The 24,286-nt window shown below is 39.0% G+C and overlaps 1 protein-coding gene across 2 annotated transcripts in view; it reads left to right on the top strand.

The window, feature by feature from the left end:
• ANGPT1 (angiopoietin 1) overlaps positions 1 to 24,286 on the top strand; it is a 258,402-nt gene that overhangs the window by 67,865 nt on the left and 166,251 nt on the right. The window lies entirely within an intron of this gene.

Raw genomic sequence — 24,286 nt, 5'->3', positions numbered from 1 at the left:
ACATGCCTTGTGCGGTAACAAGTGATTCCTCATTTGTCCCCCTCTAATGCAAGAATATAGAATAGGAGAAACTGTTACAATGAGTTTCAGTTCTTATCTAGGGTTCCCCATAGGGAGCAGCCATGCAGAGCTCTTGAGCATGTATAAGCTCATCCTGACACAGAAACTGATGTGTACCTGAAGCACATGGAGCAGCTGGTTCTCTCTGAAATTTGGGGGAAGCTGCTGAATGTTGGCATGGAAAGAGCTCACTGGTCTGAGAAGAAGCTGATGTTTTTTGTTCGTTCTTCTGAAGAGAAGAGTTAGTTAAAATTTCTTCTTCTCCCCCCCCCCCCCCCCCCCCAGGAAAGGTAGTTATGAGTAAATGACAGAAGCAGAGTCACGTTTTTTGGATGATTGGCACTGGTCTAAAGCTCCAGAAGAGCAGTCCTGCAAGGCTGGCATTTTTGGTGATAGAATATAGTGGCTAAGAAGAAAATTAAGATTTCTGGAATAATCTGAAGACAGGCTGCAGTGGCTTTTTTGTTTTCTTTAACTTCTTCTGAAAAACTCTAGGAAGATGCATGGGAGTGGCTCTCCTAGTAAAGAACTGAATTGTAGAGGAACCTAGGAGGTCTGAAGAAATAAATATCAAGGAGTCTCTGATATGACACAATTGGAATAAGTTTTTATATTGTATACTAGAGATTTCTGTGTGATGATGATCAGTTAAAACTCTGACACTGATTAAAGCAAATATTTGTTAGCTTCCTTGCCTTTGAGAATCTACTGACCTGTAACTGATACTGCAATTAAGGATCTAAGAAAAATGAGCTCTTCAGCTCATACTAAAGCTTCATCCAACTGAAATATCCAAAAGCTGTACAAATGCAGATGGTGAGTGGAGAAAATACTGCTTTGTTCTGGGAACAAAAGTACTAGTGTAGGCAAAAAGAGAGGTAGGGAGTTGCTCTATTTCTAACAAATGCTTCACTCTGAAGCACGTGATCTAGATAGTTTTCAGCTATTGTAGGCAGAGAAAACTAGCTGTAAAAATGCATTACAAAAAATTCTGAAGATGTTGCACCCCATGTAACTTTTAATCTGAAAAAAAGAATTTTTTGAAGCATAAGATGAATAGGCTGTCAGTTTGAAAGCAAAGGGAAAACTAAATTTAAAGTTGAACAGAGTTGTGGAAGACAGTGTGATGCCAAAAATGGTAATATTAGCACTGAAAGGAAAGGCACAGGCAGCAGAGGGTAAGCTGGTAAACTTCAGCCTTTTGACAGTGAACTTATCCCCGCTAAGAGAATTTGTGAATTAAATATATAGGGAAACAACCAACTGGAAATGATTCAATTTGTAATTGGACCAGAGGAAAAAGTATCCATTATTGGGTTAAAACTAGGTCATACTACAGTGTTGCTGAGCTGGTTCTCTCACTATTTTGTCCTGAGTCCATCTGATCTCTTAGGACATCCTTCAGAGGCTGGGCAGAGTTACAGGACAGAAGTGGACAGCTGTGCTTTTTACTCATTTGAGCTAGTTGGTCTTTCCCTGTGTCAGAGGCTAAATGAAGAGCTAGACAGGATTGGGGATGGGAAGGAAATAGAATATGGAAACAGCGGCTTACCAAATATCAGCTGATCTGTGTACATGAGAACAGATTCAAGATGATTTATCCCTGCACGTAAGCTACCTCCTTAGAGCAGGTAAAGAATGAGAATGTAAAAGCGTCATATAAAGAGTTTGCAAAGGGGTAATGTGTATTTTGATAATTATCACACTGTAGTTTTTCTTGTGTCTCTGTTGTCATATAATCTAAAATAAGTAAATATATATCAGATATTGTTTATGACTACCTTTCCTACCTTAACAGTGTCTGAAGTCCTTAAATAGTGAATGCTTTCTCTACACAGGATTTCTACCCAGAGATTCACAATAAGAATCAATTCTTGTGACACTAAGAACGCAGCAGGCTTCCCTTTATTCCTTGTGGTATGATACTTAAAACCCTGTACTCTAGAATTGCATCATTCTCATCTGGAATGAGTGCACAGACAAATTTCCGGGGTAGTACCTGACTTTACTGACTTTTATCTTATACCGTATGTGCCATGCCTTTGAAGACAAATATAATTTCTTGATTTTAACTTATGTTTCTTTAACTTCAGAAACATCATGACCTCTTTTTGTTTCAAAACTAAAAGCTTTTAAGCAAAGTATAGCCACTTACTGAAGTGGAGAGACAAATTATGTGTAGTTAATATCTATTGCTGAACTTGCTGATATGGCTTATGTCTAACATTAGCTGCACAGTAATAATAAAATTTGTTTCTGAAAATATAAATGATACCAATTATAAATATTGCTACTTGGTTATTTGAGAATTTATAGCTTTCTTCTAATAAGGAACATTTATAACTGAGGCAAAAGCCTCCTGATTATTTACTTTCTTGAGGCCATGGCAGAAAAGGCATAGGGTTGCTGTCATTGCTGCTATAATTATAGAATGGCCAGAAGATCAGAATAGTGTGTCACAAGAAAATGTTTTTAGTTAGATATTAGGCAGACATCCAGTGTATTTCTAAACTATATGTCAAGCCCTGAAAGTTTTCAGTTGATTTGTCTCTAGGTTTTGTAAAGTGAAAATCTCTGTGGGAGAGGGTTATCACAAATATACCAAGGCTATGTAACTCAGAGCAGAAATACTCTTGCTTAGCACTTATATGTAGACCTTGAAGAGCTTCTAATCAGTGGATGCTTACCTCATTTGTGGCAGTTAGCTAACAACTGGAGCCTCCCTTTAACTCCCAAAGTATTTGTGGACAGACTGTAGCCCTCAAACTGACCTGTCACTCACAGCTCTTACAAAAGTATCTCTTTAAAAGATATTTTCTAGCCGTTACATTTCACACCTTAAAAATAATTCATGCATCAATTCTGTGTTTATTTTGGTGTAAAAATAATTGATTTTGTTAATCTAGAATGTATTTATCAATGACTGTATTATTTTTAAATTTGCTTTATATGTCCATTCATGATAGCATAACCCTATTGGAAGAACCATTATACACTGTCCTGCTCAGTAAAAGAAGATATTGATAATTGAGTGGTAAATGTTCAACTTTTAGTTTAATTATTTTAAATAATGCATACTACAAGTATTTAAAACCCTATTTTAAGATGTCATTACTACTGGCTCTGTTAGTAAAGAAAAGTCAGAAATGTCTTCTTTGACTATATATACACCATATCTTAAACTATTTAAACTAATGTAATATAATAAAATAAAGAAATTACTCTTTATTTGGAGAAATTCTTTCTATTCTCAGAGTTTTAAATATTAGTTTTGAAATTCCAACACCAGGAATGTCCTCCTTTTACTAAAGCCACTGTAAAGAAAGCAAGCAAGAAAAAAGCTTAATTATTAGGTTCTAAAGGAACTACATTAAGAGAAAACAGTGTGTGCTAGAAACCTGAAAATGAAGGAGTTATATATTCATAGCTGGTTGCTAGTTCATCTGGGGAGCACCACCTATATGTAGTAGAGCACTTATGGGTGGGTGTATAAACACCTGTAGCGCCCTTCTGGATTTGATCTTCACCGAAGGCTACTTTCTAAATGCATGGGAAGTCCTTCTGTCTCCAGGCTGAAGTCAGTAAACAGTTGCACATCCTGAAATCACAAGAAAAAGCCCCTGCCTTGACGCAAAGCCAAAGCAGTAATATGAATATATAATCAGATCATGTAGTGCTAACTTCTCAGATTGAATGTGTTTGAAAGTATATAATTAGAGAAGACAATGTTGATGTTTATTTATATGGCCTTTTGAAAAATGCAAATGGTATTTCCCTTCCCTTCAAATAAAGACATTTCTGTGTTGATCAAGGTGTTCACTTCCACCTTCCTAACAGAGAAACCAAAAAACTAACCAAGTACATCCACATGCAAAGAATCAAAGATCTTTCCCAAGTAATGAAACCATTTGCTATACAAAATGCCCCTGATTTTAACATGAGTGTCATTTAAATTAAAATTATCATGACTTTTTTTTAGGTCAAGTGGGTTGACCTAAATGCTTTTCATGATTTCTTTTGTTGAAACAGCTGTGTTCTAAATATGCTGCAACCCAGGTGAAGCCATTCTTGCATTGTCATGTATAATGGAGTTATTTGACATGAAATAAATGCAATGGTGTTGTAGGTTGATGATACCATATGAAAAATTATGTGTAATTGAGAAAATGTTATAAATAATTACATGTTTGGTTTTCAGCTTTACTTTTTCTATTTGGGATTTAGGATTTTTAATAACTTTCATTATTTCTAGAGCTTTTAAAATAGGTTTATTCATGTTGCCTTCTCAGCATGATGGGCTATGTTGTTTCAGGCTGCAGGAGTAAACACACCAGGGAAAATTAAATGATAATTATTTGCTCTATCTGCATTTCTGATTCTCTGTATAGAGTAACTTGATCACTAAGGTAGAGTAAATGCACAGAATTAAGTGTCAGGAGATCCTACACTGTGTCTTCTCAGTAATACTTCATTCTTCTGTACTGGTCCTTTGAACTCTTTCCACATTTGTTGCAATTGCAAATTTCCCATCTCATTAAGCTGTCCATTCCCATTAGGGTAAACTGATCTCATCTTAGTATAGTTTGGGATATTTCAGAGCATTATGTTTCTAATGTCTGCACCTTGAAGTGGTTGAGGCAAACCTAATCAAAAACCTTATATGTTAAACTACATCGTACTAATGAGAGATGAGGAGGGACTTAAGCCCCCTTAACTCTGTTTCCCTTCCCCCAATAAATTGTTGTCTATTTGCTCTTCTACTACTAGAACTTGGACATCACTAGTGTCCTTCTGTATGACTTTGTAGCTATAATGACAGTCGTTTTAGTCCTCTTTCTTGTTAGGTAAGGGAAACCCCCTAGATTTTGCTGTGGCACTGAGAGGGTGAGTGAGTGGGGGAAAAAGAGGTTAGAGAACCCCTAAAATGTTTTCAGAAGTAAAATGGATAGGAAGGGTTTTACAATTGGTCTCTTTAGTAAGATTATAAATAATTAAAATGGGCAATGTATGGAACATAGGGACAAATGGTGAATAATTTCCAAAAATAAAAAAGCTTCCCTTTTTTATAGAAATTGTCTAACAAATACTGTCTGGTATTTAGGGACAGGCTGAGTTACTTAATCTTTGATTGAAAAAATATGAATAAAATATCTTCAGTAATGCCATTATTGGAATTCCAGAACCCCAGGATAGCTGGCTCTGGAAGACACCTCAGGAGATTGTTTGGTCCAACCTCCCTGCTCAAGCAGGGTCACCTAGAGCACATTGCTCAGGACTGTGTCCAGATGGCTTTTGAATATCTCCAGAGAAGGAGACTCCACAGCCTCTCTGGGCAACCTGTTCCAGTGCTCTGTCACCCTCACAGGAAAGAAGTTTTTCCTCATGCCCAGACGGAGCTTCCTGTGTTTCAGTTTGTGCCCATTGACTCTCATCCTGTTGCTGGGCACCACAGAGGAGAGTCTGGCCTCATCCTCTTTACACTCTCCCTTCAGATACTTATACACGTATATAAGATCCTCCCTTAGTCTTTTCTTCTCCAGGCTGAAGAGTCCCAGCTCTCTCAGCCTTTCCTCCTATGAGAGATGCTCCAGTCCCCTAATCATCTTCGTAGCTCTACGCTGAACTTGCTCCAGTAGTTGCTCCAGTAGTGTCATGTCTCTCTTGTACTGGGGAGTCCAGAACTGGACACAGTACTCAGATGTGGCCTCACCAGGGCTGAGCTGTTGGAAAAATAGCATAAATATTTTTGGTAAAAACCTGGTTCCATGGCAAAATTGTCATTGACATTAATGGTGCCAAGATTTCACCCCTAGTGTCAGGCTGATATATCATTTGTATAGAGCATTTTAAAATAAATACACTAATTCCAAAAGACATACAACATTGCTGTGCCTCAAGAAAAGGCTTAATTTTATTTTAATTTATGAAGACTAAGCCTGTTAAGTGGACCTTTTATGGTGAAATCTAAATCTGGTACAATGATTGTGTTGAACTTTTAGACAATTTTCTGCTGGAAGCATTATAGAGAGAAGAGTAACTGAAATACATTTGATAATGAAACATGCATTAGCATGAAAATACTGATCTCAAAATGGAAAGTCTTCCATCCTTCTAGTTATAGAATTCCATAATTAAAGTTCAAGCATTGGTATTTCTTAGATGGCAATTACATACAGACTCAGAAAGGCTCATGAGCTGGAAGGCAATGCACAGGTTCCAGCCTGAATATAAATCTCTATCCCTTACTTAACTTTGTTTTAGGAATCAGAGAAAATTAGAGAAAAGATGCAGAAAAAAGAAGGATTAATTTCTAAAGTGTTCTGAAGAATAAAAAAGGACATACTTTTACCAGTGATTATTAATAGCTGGGGATACTCCGAAGTTGGCCTTATACAACCCAAGATATACTGTGGTGTATATTTGAGGGAGGGAGAATCACAGAATAACAACCCTGTCACCCTGCCTCCGTTCCCCATGCTCAAACTGCTTTGTGTTCTGCATTTTCTCTCTCACTGTGATAGCTGAACCCCAAAAGCAGCTGTTCTGGAGATTTACAGACAGAGAAAGTAGTTACTCTGACTACGACAGCTATGGATCACATGTGGCATCTCAAAACAGCCCTCCATATTGAATATCACTACAAAGTTAATTTTAATTGATTAGTTTTGTCTAAAAATAATGTTTTAAAAAAATTTTCCACACCATGGAATTGATGTAATTACACTGTGATTGCAGTGATATAATTTTTCTACGTTTTTGCAACTAATATATCCAGGTGTGAGTTCATTAATTGCAAAGAGAAATCTAGATTTTTTCTTTACTTATTTCTCGTATTTATTACTGAGAATGATGGGGAAGTGACCTACAATGCAGGGGCTCTGGAAGCAGCTCTGTGAAGAACCAGCAGAGGGAGGTCACACATTGCGTTCTGTACCGCTCTCCCCAGCACTTCTCTCACGTGCCATTGACAGGTAATGAAAGTAGACAGATTCTTCCCCTTACTTCACTAAGGCTTTTTAAAGTACCTGTAACACCTCCAAATAAACGTATGGGGATATCTTAGTAACAGTAGTGAAAGAAGAACTGTCTCTAGAAGTACACCAGCAGCTAAACAGTAGTAAAACTATATATCCAATAGGAAACAACTATTCTAAGCAGATTCTGACACTTTGTCACTGCATTTATAATGTCTGTTAAAAAAAGAACAAAAACAACTTTTGGACCAAAAAGCATCCAGAAAAATACTTTTTCTGCATTTAAAATAAAACTAACTCAGATATAACAAAAATAATGATAATCCCAATGTTGCCCCAATATTGTTAAGATCAAGCTTAATTCTTGAAATCTGCTCTTTGTTATAGTACTATGATTAGGACTAGTAAATTATGACATACCAGTGTCTTTAATTTTAAGATATGTTCAGAAAGGCCTTTAGTGGTAAGTGCATGAGAACTGAATTTCTCTCAAATAATGATTTTTACAGTGCCCTCTCATACACGTGCTAGTGGGGACTTCACTTTGAGTTATTTGTGCAGAGCATATAAATGTGCCTCCACTGTGTCAGTTAAATCCTACATGAATATGAATAAACAGACATTTGCATGATTAACTTGTTTAATTTTGTATCTGCTTAAAAGCACGTTATCTACCTATACCCACTTTGCAACATAACTATTTTTTTTTAATTAGCAACATGATCTGTATATTAGGAAAAAACATAGCCATAGATCTCTAGGTGTTTCTTGTCTCTTTCTTTTGTTAGTACCACAGCAAAGTCATTCAGTCAAATCAGACCTTTCCCTCATGTAGAACAGTAGCACAGAACTGAAGATATAAATAATGAACTGCAGTGTTCTTTTGTGGGACTTCTTTCTGTATAGATTCAAATGATTTTGCCATCGTTATCAATTTAGCTCAAATCTTCTGTGGTTATTGCTTAGACAAGCTCTAAGGTAGACCCATCTGTTGCACAGAGTGCACATGCTTTGCCTCTACCCACAGGCATCATATTCTCCTTCAGTTTTCTTCCCTTTCTCATGATTCAAGTCCACAGCAATTTTGATTTCTATATGAACGCACAAATAATTTTGCAAATGATATGTTTTTGAAAAACAAGGATGAGAGTGATTCAACATCAATTGGAATTGCTTTATTACACTAGTCATCTGCATGTATGTGTGCTGATACTACAAGGGAAGCATACTTCTAATTAACATCTTCTCCGCTGCTAAATCCCCCATATCTTGCTCTATCTTTAAAGTAGCTTCCTGACCTCCAGTTTCACCTCTCAGACACTATTTTTTTTCTCTGTAGCTTATCTGAGGATTTTTTTCAAGGACTATTTTTAAAGAGATTCAAGTCATTTTGAGCAACAGATTACGTTTTTTGAAAATATATTAGTTGATTGTAACTGCTAACTTCTTTGAGCTTTTTTGCAAAAATAGAAGATGTTTATGTTTGCTTTTTCTTATTTGCCTCTTCCTCCTTTCTCATGGGATGCTCATCACCATGCTATCGGAGTGCTATCTACCTTAAGGAATCATACTATTCTTATCTCCTGTCTTTGGCAAGTACAGCAGCATTCCTACAGGGCTTTTGACAAGAAGGTAGATTTAAAAGCAGAACAACAATAAAAGCACATGCATGCATTTACCTTGCTTAAATGCTTCACAAAGAAGTGTGCTTTCCATCCGGAATGATAAATCTATGAAGGTCTTTTACATCAAAAGTCTTTGGCTGGACTGAAAAATTAGCAAACAACATCTTTCCCTGAAAAGATGACCTTTATCTTATTGAGCTCCCTTGCACTGGAACATATTTATCAGCCATGAGGTTTAGGTGATCAGTTGCATAGTTCGGGTGGAGTTCATACAATACATTGGTGATATGGACCAAGACCTTGAACTTTGCATGAAATTCTGTCAGTGTGCAAAGGAAGGTCAGATTGCTTGCAACTGCCTGTGTTGCCAAGATGTACTGCAACATTTTGTATAGACTAAGCTTCAGACCTCCTTCTCAGGTACCTTGCATTGCTATGATTAGGCTGAGAAATGACTAAGACAAGATCACTAGCTGCCTGGATGCCATACGGTCATCTTTCTGTAAATCATGTGGATTACAGTCTGAATTGAGTACGTGTCAACCAAAGAATAACTCACTGAAACTAAACTGTTCAAATGTTTTCCTCTTCCCATTAGTACTGGTCTGTCTTCATATTGGGATCAGCTATTCTTTGTTTTGTCTAAACCTGGATGCAATAGTGATGCCATGTGATGTCTTTTCATGGAATTGCCAGCTAAATGGATCATGTAGTAGTTGCAAACAAATTATAGAAAGTATTAAAGCAAGAACTGCTTCTTTTTAAGAGTCTGTAAGTGAACAGACCTTGCACTGGAGATGAAATTTCCCATCTCTTTTCTCCCCCAAATGACTCGCACTGCATTAGCTGGTTGTTCAGAAGTTAGGGACTACTTCTCAAGTAAGACATCAGTATTGCATGGTCATCACTGTCTAGTGCTGAAGAGAAGCCCAGGAGGACAGGAAGAGATGTTTACATTCTTTCTGATAATTGGTAGTCTTGTGGCAACTTCCCTCATTGGTCTTATGAAACAACTTCGGTCTTGATTCTGACAGGTCACCTCACTTTGCAAAGTCAGTTTCCCTTTGTCTAGATTCTCTAACAACCTAGTTAGGGATGAAAGCTATGATATTGGGCAATCAGTGTCTAGGAATGATGTAGTTATGTGGATCTTGACCATGTCAATCAAACTATGGCATACTTGGAGGAGGATAGGGAGATGCCTCTCTGAATGATTCACTGCCTGTTTTGGTAATACCATGATAGCAGCTGTTTTCACTCTCTCATGAACTGACAAGAACCTGAGTTGTCTAACAGGGATGGGTCCAGGCATTGTTCAGATGTTCAGAACTTCAGGGAGTGTGCTGACACTGGGGAATATTGGTGGACAGATGACGACACTCAGTCCATGATTTCCATCAAGGCTCTGCATGAGTAGTATGGCTCATGGATTGCCCAGCTTTCTGCAAGAGTGTGTCACACTTTAAAAAGAGCAATGAAACCATTTTCCCCTATTCTTCTAATGCTGCTACTCATCTTTGTTCCTGTTCTGTTCTCTCCCAATATTCAGGATTTCAAATTCCCCACACAAGTTGTCTTTAGACTTGAGCGTACAAAAAGTGTTGAGAGCAGAGATGTCTCAAATTAAAGGCTTGGGTTCCCTCAGTGCATCTCAGACTCAGAACTCCATCTCCATGACACAAACACTGTGAGAACATGTTATTGTGCTTCTTCAGATTTTAAATTCCATGTGCATTCTGAGGCCCTACACTGTTTGAACAGTGATATACTTAGTGGGACCTAACTCTGGTGGATGGTTCCTTCTGTGTTGTGATAGAAATGATGATATTTTATGTCTTTAGCACAGTGAGTAAACATAAGCCCTCATCAGGACAGATAGGAAAGTCTTGAATTGAGTTCCTCTGATTATTTTGTGAAAAATTCCCATAAGAAATGAGCAATTGCTATTGAGTGCTTTAAAGGATCCATTTTTTGTCTCAATTGTGTGCATAATAATGAATTTCTTACTTATCACAAGGAATTTACTTGCAATTCTGACAATCTTTCCCACTTCGCACTGGAGAAAAGAATGTTTTGGGATTTCTGATATTTGTTCAACTAAATATCAGTGTTTTATTCTCCAGTAATAATCCACACTTCCATATGCTTTTGTGTATCTCAGTATTATTTCTGGTTTGCTAGACACAATTGCTCATCTGAAGATTTGTTCTTCCACTGTAAAAAGTGATACCTGATGGAGAAAGAGAAGAAGAAATATTAATGGCAGCTACATCTTCTAATCTTACAACTTGTCTGTCTCTGAATATGCTACATTAGATGAGTTATTGAGAAGAGGTACGTTATGCACTCAGGAATCTCATTATATATTCTAAAAGGATAACTTGGAGGCACGGGCAAGGCCACACTTGGGGCTAGCAGCTGGAGACTCACAAACTGCACTACAGACAGAGTGAAGAGTGAGTGATATTGCAAAAGGATACATTGGGAAAGGCTGAAAAAAAAGGTTTAAACATTGAAAGTAGAGAGGAGGCAGAGAAAATGGGATAATCTTAAGTAACAATTTAGTGGAAAGCAGTAACTATGCTGATGTTTGTTTCCTTCACATTTTATTAATACTATGATTGTCTTGTTTGGGGGCACTTAATATCACTTCTGCCTTATGTTACATTTGGTCACATTCCCATTCAAATCTTCAGGAGTTTTCCTTTGCCTTAGAAAAGGTTCATCTGCCATAGGTACAGTGAAAACAGCCTAGTACACAGCGGTTTTCAAAACATAAATTGTTGGTAGTGCTTGCTACAGAAAATTTGTTTTACTGCCTTTTTCTTATCTAGTACTGCTTGAAATCTACGATTTTTTTCTGTCATGGGCAATGTAGAGTGGAACAAGTGGCACTTGTTACCTCTGAATACTCATACCTCGCACATTGACAGGTCCCGATAAAACATAAATAATAGGTGTAATTTGGGTCAAAAAGCAGTGAGCAACAAACAATATGATGGCAACATTTTAATGACGTTACAACTTCACCAGCATTGCTCCGTCCCTGTAGACCTCTGTGCTTCTAATGTACTCTATAAAGCCTGCCACCCTCCCAGCTTTCTGCCACAGAGAGCACCTTCAAATGCAGGGCCTTGCTTTGCTTGGCAACCAACATTCATATTTTAGGAACTGTGAGTTCCTGGCTGCTTTTTGCCTATGACAGTATTTAGAGTAGTGTGGTTCTCTATTTAGCAAAACACTTATTAAAAATATCAAATGAGCAATAGAGAACTCACAGAAGCAGACTGACTAAGGGAGAAGAAAGCAGAGCCACATCAGATGTCATTGCACTTCCCTTCCCTGAAGGGCTGTCTGCCCCTTACCCTTACCATTGTGTTTGGTTTTGGCATGACACTGCTGGTGTTTTCAGGTTCCCAGTCCTGAAATGTTACATAGGTAAGAGAACTTGTGCCACTGTATAGAGCCTGGATATTTCCAGCCACGTGGTATGGTCCCATTCACTTATAAAGTGTCACCTGGAGAGGGAAAGGAAGGGAACCTCAGTTTATGGCACTATGAATATGGATGTATATGCAGCTAGGGGACAAGAAAAAGCTGAGCACAAGGTATTTCTTCTTTACACTGCAGAGTCTAAGGAACAAGATTATATCATACAGCAAAATTCCCCAGAGCATGGTCTGCTTGGATCTGGATTTCATCTTCGAAGCTGTACTTAGAATTTTGATAGTTGAAGTTGTGCTCATTTTGCCACTTGTTTTAAAATAATGTTTTTCTATATAAAAAATATTATTGGCCAGATGGTACTTTTTATAAATTGCAATAACAGTGTTTTATAAATGACTGCAAATCACTGACTGGATACATGACACTGTATAAACATGTGAATTTTATATTGAACCTCTTATACAGCAAATGTAAAGTACTTTACTAACAGTATTACTTGGATACGGACCTGTGTAGTCTCCTACTTTCTGTTTAAAACTCTGTTTTTCCTCTATTTCCTGCTCCACTATTCAGCATTCACAACTCGTGTACTCAGTGTCGCAAGCTACTCTCTCATTCTGGGACTGCCCAGGGCAATCATGGCTGGTGATTGTGCAGTGGGCATCTGTTGAGCACAGTCTCCAAGCAGGAAAGAGACTCTGATATGTCCTTTAGAAGGAAGAATGTGCATTTTGACAAGTCATGTCCCTCCTAAGCTTCATTGTTACACCGAGATTACCCTCACATGATCCAAAGGATGGGGTTTTACTTATTGCATAGGAAAAATGCTGAGAGAGTTGCAGTTAGAAAATACTGCTATTTCCACTTTCTGAATTAGAAAACTGCATTGAGGATACTGAAAACAGAGCACTGCTGATCAGCTATCAGCTATGCTTGGCCAGCTAGCTCCTCAGAGAGAGGAGCTGCAGCACTGAGAATTAGCAAGTTGTAAGTGTTAAAACATAGGAGCAAGACAAGGAAGACAGATGAAGTTTTTTACAGGAAGTGTGGATGACCCAGTTTCTTGGCATGCACAATTGTCAACAGATATGACTCTTTTTTTTCCAGGAGCTTTGAGGACTTCCAAAGACATTTGGAGTTCTTTGACACTGGATGCTAAACACTTTTCAAATGCAGGCCCAAACTTTCTTAAGCTAGGCCTTTAACACGCAAAATGCCAGACCCAGGAAATATTTGACCATTTTTCCCTAAGAATTATACCATGTGTCAATGGCAGAGCAGGAGATAAAACCCTAAACCACCAGCTGTGATCCCTTCACAGGTCATGAGCCCCCACTTTCTTGCTTAACTTTAAAAAGGTTAATATTTATCTATGCCCTATGGCAGTAATTTTGAAGGTGTTGATCCCAGGGATTAATTGCTGCTTTAAACCGGCAGTTAACAATTTAAACAACATTTTTATTGGCATACAGTAGTTAAATGCTTAGTAATGTGCTGATGGGTTTATGACGATTAAAGTGAATTAGGAGTCCCTCTTTGAGTTACATACTATTAGAGGCACTGGGTCATTTGAGTACTCTAGGTTAACATAAGTGAGATGTACAGTAACTGGCAGAGAAGAAAATGTTCATTTTTAAATATTGTACTACAGACCATGTTCTATTGTATTTACATTTGGAAATGAAGCTCTCAGGCTACTGGTGCTCTGGTGACCCAGTGCCTGAGCACACATACTTCAGAGGACACGTTCCAAGCCCTGGTGCTCATATTTCAGTACTCGTGTCCCACAGGATACAGCACCATGCTTGTAAGAAGTATTGCCACGGTGTCATAGGTCCTGCGCTGCACTGTGCTCAGAACAGTGGCTAAAGAACCAGCAGCAAAACTCATTAGATTTAGTAAACATGTTTTATGTATTTGATCCGTACAGTCTTATATGACTACTGGCATTAGAGGAAAGCAAAGACATTTGCAGTCCCATTAATTACCTCCATTTTGCTTGGTTATGCATTTTGAAAACTTCAATGTGATTAGAAGCAGAAGACCTATATTCTGGCTGCCTACTACAGGTGCCTATCTCAAACACTGTGGCTAAGGCCTGCTTTCTACAAGGTATCGTAATTGGGCAACGTTCACAACTCTGCTGAAGTTAGATCTAGATCTTATACCTACTTTGGCATCTATCTCAGGTGCCAGAGCAGGTTGTACAAATATGCCAAAGGGCCATTTTCTGAAGGAAATGTAACATGAATTCACTGCAATTGCAGTGCAACACAGAGACATCTGAGCTATCAGGCTAGTTATAGCTATCTAGTACAGATCCTGTTTACTTCTCAGTGTTTAGGCCACACAGCAGTGCACTACAGCAGTTTATACACATTAGTCCCTAGGACAGGGTTTCTTAACTCTATTTTCCATCTATGTTGGAAAATACTGTCTCTATTAATGATTTGGTTCTAGCAAGACAAATAACCAGGGCAAACTTGTAATAAATATTTCTCCCATAAAAAATTATGAGAACTTGCAGTCTAAGTACAGGATGAGTGCATCTGCTTAAGCCAAGATGTGTGACGTGGATCTAGCAAGGCTGTTTAGTGCCACACAGTTCACATGCCTTGCTGTTGTGATTCTGAGGGATACTGTTCATAAACCATAGCTAGCCTCTTGCCTCACTGTTATTTGTATTGTCTGACCTTTTCGTTTCCCAATTAAAAGTGATGCATACAGTCGAGAGGAATATGATTGGCCACTTAAAATAATTTCGGCCAATTGATTGCGGTTTTTAATTAGTTAACCAAGAGTTTTGGTATTATGGGGGCACTCTGCAAGAACGGAGCACATTAAATCAAGCCTCTGTCTCATATCTATACATGGAACATGTAACCAGAGGCTGTTTGCAAAAATAAATAATAGGTGTGGGGACTAAAGTACAGTGTAAAAATGTAAGGGATATTTTATTTATAAACCACTTTCTTAAATAAGAAATAGTTGTAATTCTTAATTACAGACTGTCTGTCTGTGCCTCTCACTTTCAGTGTCTGCTGTGCTGTTTACTTACCTCTGATACCTCAAATCTCCAGTGGCTGACTCCTACTTTTTTCTCTGCTGTATCTGTGACCCAGAACCTAACTACTAGCTGCTGAGAATAAGTTAATAAATAGACTGAGTGTATGGAAGCTGCCATGATCCCAGAGACTGCAAGATATTAGGTGCATGCAAGTCTGATATGCTGGTCTCTCTATCAAAGTATTAATTAGTATTTGACTTAATTCCTGAAAATACATATATTTATACATATAAAATTAGTATTGGACTGCTAGATAAAATGCTTGAAATTCTGACATAGTATGTTCAGCATATTTAAATCTCAAAAATAATCTTTCAGAGAAAACAAGTAAAATATTTAAGATACTTTCTGGCAAAATCTGAGCTCTGTCAGACCTGTCAAGCATTCATCTAGTCATAGTGAGCTTGTATCTCCTGCAGTTTGAATTCAAATGCAACTTCATGTTGTTTTTTTCCCAGGTTCTGGAAGAACAAGCCAGCTTTTTTTGGTTTTGCTCCATTTACTGTGTCTTGTTAAAATGTGCCCATTCAGTTGAGAATTCTGTAACTTCCAGACTAGGACTACAGTAGGTAAAGAAATGAATTGGAGAAGTCCCCCTTTCCCTAGAGAAGGCTGTGCAGGGTTGAAAAAAATAAAAAAAAGAGACATATGAGTAAATATAAAATAAGTGCATAAGCATTATTGTTGTGGAAAAGGTTTGAATAACAACCTAAGACAGGCATCTGGCCAAATTTAAATGATGGGCCAGATTATCAGCTGGTGAAAGTGTCATAGCACTACTGGGATCAGTGGGGTTTTACCGATTTAAACAAAGTGATCAGTTGTCCTTACACAATCAAAAGTTATAGTGCCTGCTCTACAACTCTTGGTAGTGATCATCCTTTCTTCCTATTTACTCTCTCCAGAATAAGTACCAGGCAAGGGATCCCAAGAGCTGGAAGACTAGACTGCTTACTCTATTTAATATGACTTATGCTGGCAGCTCCTGCTCCTGCTAGAGTCAAATTCTGGCCAAAAAGTTAAGGTCAGTTGGAGCTGGTATTCATATGGTATTCATATGGTATTCATATAGCCGAGTGTGTCCATTCATGAAAAATGCAGCAAGGATGAGAATTCAAAAACCTGCAATATTGAGATCACTCAGTCTTAGAGCTATAGTTCATTTCTCATATGGAATGAGAATGGAAAACATATCAAAAACACCATTGTCTTTGTCACATTTTCCCTTCAGGCAGACACCTAAGCAATAAAGGCATGTTTTTGAAGGTGAACTCAGATAAGAACAGTTATTCAAGATGTTAGTCCCATGTTTTTCCAGTTTAGAGCTATATCAAAAGCTAAGTATTTCGCCAGCATAATCACTGGTTAGCTGGTACACTTGAAGGATAGGTTTTATCTTTCTTTTGACTGAAAGCAGAAGATGTATTATGATTTTCCTAGAAAAGTGATAATGCCAGATTCTTTACAGAAGCTTGTAAAATGGAGAATTAGTGCATTCTCTGTTGCTTTTTTAACTTGTCAATTGGTTTACAGATAACACCTTTTCCAGGCCTTTTTTTCCCCAGTACCTTTGATTTGCAGGTCCTTTTCAGGAAAAAAAAAAAAAAAAAAAAAGGCTAGAAGATGTTTAGAGCACCACCATACAAACTCAAGAGGAAAAGATGAAGTTCTTAGCTTTTACCCTTTTACCACAGCATTTTAGCTAATGAAGGTTATTTCAAGTGCTTATCTTAGCTAACTCCATGAAAAAATATGTTTGTTAGGAAAATCAATCTTAATTAGAACAAAGTATCTGCCTCTAAGGAAGTAGGACAGTGCCACTTCATACATGTTATGTCACTGAGATGTATGCTTCAGCTAGATACTAAGACTTCTAAGGAGAGACCTTAAATTGCTAGCCCATAAATTCAGAAGCAACTTCAACTTGTTGCTAGATATTCAACTACTACCAGTATTCAGGATGATGTTTTTCATTTGCATTTGATTGATTGGAGGATTACAATTTTTCCTTTCCCAGACAGAACACATTATCGTGATTCCTGCCTTTGTGACCTCAAGATTAGACATTGCAAAACACTTGGGGATAAATGTTAAATTAATTCCTAATCTGGAGGTAATGTACCAATCAGTTTTTCTTTCTCTCCAATAATTTTCCCTAGTGAGAAATAAAACCTGGGAGTAGTCAATTGAATAAATAAACTGTTCAATGAACAATATTGTTGATAAATCATTCCCACAAAATTATATTTTCAATGTAATTTGAACCAGTAGTGTTTTTGTTTGGATGATCTACCTACTGTTTAACTGCAGATGAAAACTAAGGCCTGAATCTCTAACTTCCCTGGTTGTGGTGCAAGCACTTACTTTTGCTCTCACGTTATGTGGGCACAAGTTCATGCCTGTTTGTGAAAATGCATATTCTTGTGATAGAGCTAAAAGGCTTGTAGCCATATGAAATATCTTTCTTCTAAAACTGACAACTGTTTGTTTTTGCCTAGGACCCACAGTGTAGGATCACTGTTGTTGGCCCTCTAAACAGCCATTTTAGATGAGGCTGTTAGATTAGCATCTATTTTTTACTATTTTCAAACAGCACTTTTCACGTCCACTGTCTGCAGTTAATGTGCATCCCTCCTGTTTGTTAGGACTAGAAATTGGTCTTTCAAAGTGCCATGAGTATCCTGAAAGAGTGAAAATTAATGACAAAACTTACCTGAGACTGATAATTAGAGGACATTGGGGACATTCTCCCCTTTGCCCAGTGAAGGAGAACAAAGTTAGCTGAATTAGTCTACGTGCTTCTTTTCTATACATGCAAGCTGGGAGATCTGTTATGAACATAAGAGCAACTAATTTTTCCAGTGTTTCCAACAGCATGAAAATAAGTTTTCAGAAAACACCTAGCTCTCTTAACTGCTGGCAGATATGGAATGAGTTAGATAAAGATACTGCCCTGCGAAGCCTCACAGCCTCTGTGTGAGAAAAAATTCAGACTGGTCATGCGGCGTAAACAGTAGCTCAGATGTTTCTGTGGTAAATCACCATGTTCTTTTAAGTGCTGCTGCTTTTTGCCACTCTGTTAATCTTCCCAGCTGTTTACTTGTTCCCAGGTGTGAAATCAAATGCTGGAGCAGCTGGGCTGGGTTGCAGCGTGACTCGGCACTCATCACTATATTCCTTTGAAGAGGAGCTCTGGTAGACTGTGCTACATGGAATCATGCCTTAAATATGCACATGTAAATATACAAACTTCAGTCCTGAACAGTAATTTATTTGAAATGACTACTAGCCTTTCCCTAGGGGAGTAAGAAATGAAAACACACAGGTAGTAGGAGAAAGTGTTATAACATAGTAAGAAAGTCTTCCCTATCAGCTGTTCTGAATACAGTTTTGGTTCTGTGCAGTCAGGCATTAGAAGGGGAAAGCAAATCTTATATGTCCAGTTCTGGTCTCAGCACTATCGTAAATCATGACCAACTCCATTGAAGTCACTGCAGAAAAACTAGTACATAACCAGTCAGACTCATGAGACTTAAGACCCCATTTTATTCATTTGAATTTATATATTTAGAATGGGCTTCTTTGGAAAATACTATACTAAGGGCAACTTGGAAAGTATCCAATGTGACTACGGAGCTCTGGGGACAGTGGTCAGGAGTGTGGGGGCCCTGGTGGTTTTCCCCTCGGTCCTGCCAGTGAGGGGGAAAGATGCGAGGAAGAGTGGATGGATACAGCAAGTCAAAAATTGCCTGTGCAGCTGTGCCAGCAACAGGGTTTTAGTTTCTATGGCCATGGGACCCTGTTTAAAAATTGACATCTGCTTGGTAGAGATGGGATCCACCTCACTAAGTAGGGCACAAGTGTCTTTGCAAAAAAGCTGGGCACCCTGGCAAGGGGGACTTTAAACTAGGAAAGATGGGGGAAGAGAAAAGTTATAGGGACCACACAATCAGGGCTTAAGTGGGGATACCTCAAGCATTTGAAGTAGAAGTGTTGGCAAAGAGAGTGGAGAGGGGCAGACTGTAGATGGAGCCGGAGCAGACAGCAAATGTGTACTAGTCTACCTTGACTTCAGCAAGGCTTTTGACTCTGTCTTCCATAACAACCTCACAGGCAAACTCAGGAAGTGTGGGCTAGGTGAGTGGACAGTGAGGTGGACTGAGAACTGGCTGAATGGCAGAGCTCAGAGAGTTGTGATCAGTGGTGTGAAGTCTAGTTGGAGGCCTGTAGCTAGCGGTGTCCCCAGGGGTCAATGTTGGGTCCAATCCTGTTCAATTTACTCATTGATGACCTGGCTGATGGAACAGACTGTACCCTCAGCACATTTGCTGATGATCCAAAAGCAGGAGGAGTGACTGAGACACCAGAGGGCTGTGCTGCCATTCGGAGGGACCTTGACAGGCTGGAGAGATGGACAGAGAGAAACCTCATGAAGTTCAACACAGGGAAAGGCAGAGTCATGCATCTAGGGAGGAATAACTCCATGCACCAAGACAGAGAAGGCCCTGGGAGTGCTGTTGGACAACAAGTTGACCATGAGCCAGCAATGTGCCCTTGTGGCTGAGAAGGCCAATGGTATCCTGGGTTGCATTAGGCAGAGCATTGCCAGCAGGTCAAGAGAGGTAATCCTCCCCCTCTATTCAGCCCTGGTGAGGCCATCTCTGGAGTGCCATGTCCAGTTCTGGGCTCCCCAACACAAGAGAGACATGGAGCTACCGGAGTGAGTACAGTGCAGGGCTACTAAGATGATTAAGGGACTGGAGCATCTCTCATATGAGGAAAGACTGAGAGAGTTGGGACTGTTTAGTCTGGAGAAGAGAAGACTGAGGGGAGATCTTATCAACGTGTATAAGTATCTGAAGGGAGGGTGTCAAGAAGATGGGGCCAGACGCTTTTGAGTGGTGCCCAGCTATAGGATGAGAGGCAATGGGCACAAACTGAAACACAGGAAGTTCCATCTGAACATGAGGAAAAACTTCTTTCCTGTGAGGGTGACAGAGCACTGGAACAGGTTTCCCGGAGAGGTTGTGGTGTCTCCTTCTCTGGAGACATTCAAAACCCACCTGGACGCGATCCTGTGCAACGTGCTCTAGGTGACCCTGCTTGAGCAGGGGGGTTGGACTAGATGATCTCTAAAGGACCCTTTCAACCTCAACTGTTCTGTGATTAAGAATGAAAAATGCTGCACCTTACTGTATAAATTTGATTTAGCTAGAGATAATCCCTAATAAAAGCCTACTTATTTTCTCTGTTAGGAGCCATTCTGTAGTGAATTTCCTTATACATTAAGGAAGTTGAACTGGAGTAACTCCAGTTACAGTGTGTGATATGATGCAACTTTAATGCAACTCATCTGCAGCAATAACACCTATTGCAGCAGAAATATAAAGAAACAGAAATAGATTTTTGTTTCCTTGAATTGTGTTTGAACTCTAAGCATGCATATGATTCTGTGACAAAAGACATTAGATTATTTTTATGCTAAATACGTGGGAAATGATATCATGTGAATGTAACCTTTATCTGGATATTGAATTCCCAATTCTTTTGCCTTGTAGGATTGATTACATAGTCAGCTACAGAATTTTATGTGGCTACTAAATAAACAATGTAGATGAGACTTCATATGGTCTGGGAAGAAAGCCCCTGGATCCATCCCTTCCCTGTTACATAGAAGGAAAATTTCAGGGAATATGAAGCTAGTCATTGTGCTGGAGGAAGTGGTCTTAGGAAAATAAAGAGGCTTTTAAACACATCCATGCTCCTACATGGTTTCTGGCTCTGCAACATTTTTTGTGTGATTCTGGACAAACAATTTAGGTTATATCTATACGATATAATGTAACATCCTGCAGAAATACCCACACTGACTCTGACTGAATTTTAAGGATTTTTTTTCTCACTTCAGTGAGAATTTTCACTTCTTAAAATGTTGGGACAGGTCACATAGATCATGTGGGACTGTGTTAATATACTTTATTTTTTTTCAAATTAGATAGAAGACACCAAACCATTAAAACTCATGGGCCAAGGTGGTTTTTTTTTTTTTTTTTTTTTTTTAAGAAATAAAAATAGCAAATGCCTTAGCAGGAATGGGGAAAATGACAACTCTTCTTATTTCTGAATTCTGCCTTCCTTAGGTAAAACAATTTCTTAGGAAACTGCATTGTGGAATTAAGTGACTGCAGAGCTGGAAACATGCTGTTTTCTATGTTTGCTTTTGCACTTTTATTGTCTGTGTATGCATGGCCCCATGAATACATTAGGGAAGAATATAAGCTGAATCTGGCCTGACTGATTCAAAGCCCCTGTAAAAATGAGTTTGTTAAGTGTTTGGGGGAACATCAAGTTGAGTGGTTAACCTTGACGGTCCCCTTGCATTACAGGATCAGGAAAGGCTGGGTGTCTTTGCTTCTAGTGAGGGACACTGGTGCCTAGCTCAGGGTCTGGTATAAGTGAGGGCAGCCCTGAGAGCTCAATGTGCCTCAGTGTAGCCCACAGGGCTGCCACCATGTCCGTGGTCACTGAGAGTCCTTGCATCCCAAGACTGAAGCGCATCCCAGTGCAATTCCTGAGTCCTGTCATCTGCCTCTCCTGTAATTAGAAAGACTACAGACTGGGGGTGACATGATGGCTCTGGGTGTTTCCCCCAGACTCCCTTCATCATCGCTGCTGTGTCAGACTCCACAGGTTCAGACGAGATGTCTCAGGCGTGCTACGTCCTGTAACACAGACGTGGCAGTGTTAGCTCACTGAACAAGCGAGGGGACTTGATTCTCTCTCGGAGGGAAGTTTTTAGTGCAGTGTCCTAATAGGTGATGCTCTGGCTGTTGCATGGCTCCACCGCATCTCTCTGCTCTGGCATCTCACTGAGATGTGCTGCCCATCACCCACCACCCTGGGGCTGGGATCGGGGAGAGTCTGCTATGGGAGGCAGGCGGTGTGGCAGGGAACTAGGCAGGAGACAAGTGAGAAATGCTGAAGAGATTTGCCAATTCTGTGCGTCTGCTTGAAGGGCCTTATGGCTGTTACCCCTTGGGAAGAAGAGGACAGAAGGGGAAGGAGGAGAAGTGTGCCTTAAGCCAGGGGGAGGAGGCCAAGCAATAGCAACAAAGCATGTCTGCTGCTGCGTGAAGTCTTTTCTCATCTGAAAAATATTGTAAATTCACCTTCTCACATTCCCAAGTTTTCATGCGAGTAAAAGTCCATGGCTTAAATACTCAGCAGAAAGTGAATGCAGCACTTGCGTAAAGAGCAGCATTTTAAAATCAGATTTCTTATTCTAGAAAGCCTTTTTTACACCCACCTTTACTATCCCCCTTTTCTGCTTTGAGGCCCTTTGATAAAGTTCTCTTTTCACTTTTAAAAAAAGTATGTATTGTTATCATGTTTGTGCTCTGGTATTTTTGCTTCTCCTTATAGGGAATGACTCTTTTTATGCTTACCCCTCAGCTCAGTGTCTGATCCTATGGTTTTCTCCCTGATCGAAGCTCTCTGATCATATGATGTGAGCAAATATCTTGCAGCTACATTTCACAATAATTGCAGAGACAGTGCAATAAACCGCAGCAGAACTAGATCTGTTGATGACAGAGCAATGTGAAAAATGCTCACAATACAGTGAGCTCAATGAAGCTGATATTCAGAGGCAGAAAAAGAAAAGCCAGAGTGCAAAGGTGGCCTGAACAGTTTGGAGGTGGAAGGATGTTCTGATTTTGCTAAAAGCAACAGCAGCTTTGGTGTTTTGCTGTTAGCTATGCTTTCTTTCCTCCTTTTTTTTTTCACTATATATTAGACATACAGACGTTTTAAGACAAGCTAAGACCCTCTCATTTCTCTACATTTTTGTAGGAGATATTTCTTAGTGATTCAAAGGGAATGGTTTCTTTTTGGATGCAAGATGAAAGCCTCAGCCCCCAGGTTTGAGTAGGAATAGCTTATTCAGGAGCAGGACAGGCTCCTGGCTGAAAATTCCAGGCAGTTTTTTTAGACTGAAATTGTAGTTCTAAGATGATAATAATATAATATACATACATAATAATGACTACTGCATGAGCACTGAAGGTGCTCACACTCAGTATTCTTGCAGGTAGATTTTCTTGCAAGTTAAGTTGTTGCAGGTTGTTTTTTAACTGATGCACTATTGCTATTTAGAAGACTATCTATCCTTAAGGGTAAAATTGTGCAAAGCGGTCTGCAAAGGAGTTGGCTGGTATTTATGTAACAATAGCAAATCCTAGAGCATGAACTAAGGACCAAATTTCTCTGAAGTTTAGGACTATTCTGATTCTGTTTCTAATCTATGCATTCTGGTTTCATCTCTAGCAAGTACCAAGGGCATTATTTATGTTTAAGATAGTTTCTTAAATAGTTACCACAATCCTTTTCTGAGGAAGTTACCCCTGAGAAAGTTTTTACGTATAATAAGGGATGACTGTATAGCCCATACAGACTTGCAGATTGGTAGAAGTGTTTCACATGTGATAATTACACAGTCCATAGGACAATCTGGAATAGTTCAACCAGCATGCCTCACAGTTTTGTAACTAGTTACCTTATTTTACTAGCCAAACACAGAATATTATTATCCTTCTGAATTGCCATTTCTCTTTATTATTTGGCAACCTAAATTTCATTAAATCTTATAAAAAGCTCTCTGCAAACTCTGCTAAAGTAACACAATTGTCTGAGAAAATTAGCAAAAGTATGTGAGGGTTAAATATAACTTTTTTCTCATAAGTTTCATTCTTCTGACTTAGACTTCTTTAATAGATACTGAGCAGTGGAGAACTGAAAATATTTTTAATTTCAGTGCTTTGTATATTTACAGAGAGATTACAACAAACTTCTACACTTTATCTACATTTTAATAGGTCAGTGTGAACATATGAAAGTGTATTAAGGTGGACTGCCTAACTTATTAACCTTCGTGAATTCGTCAAAAGCCCTTAGCAGTTGTATGTAATAGGGGCTGGAAAGCCATGCATGATTGAGGTCATGCATCCAGCCAGTTTGTAAGATGATCCCTCTGTACCGAGCCATCAGCCATCCTTAGCATAGGGGCGCACTCATACACGCATTCCTGTCAAGTCATCTTGTGAAAGGCTGCTTGC

The sequence above is a fragment of the Apteryx mantelli genome, chromosome 2 (genome assembly GCF_036417845.1).
Source record: "Apteryx mantelli isolate bAptMan1 chromosome 2, bAptMan1.hap1, whole genome shotgun sequence".
NCBI classification, from domain to species: Eukaryota; Metazoa; Chordata; class Aves; order Apterygiformes; family Apterygidae; genus Apteryx; species Apteryx mantelli.
Note: the sequence above shows the minus strand (reverse complement) of the source record. Positions and strands in the feature narration are given on the sequence as shown.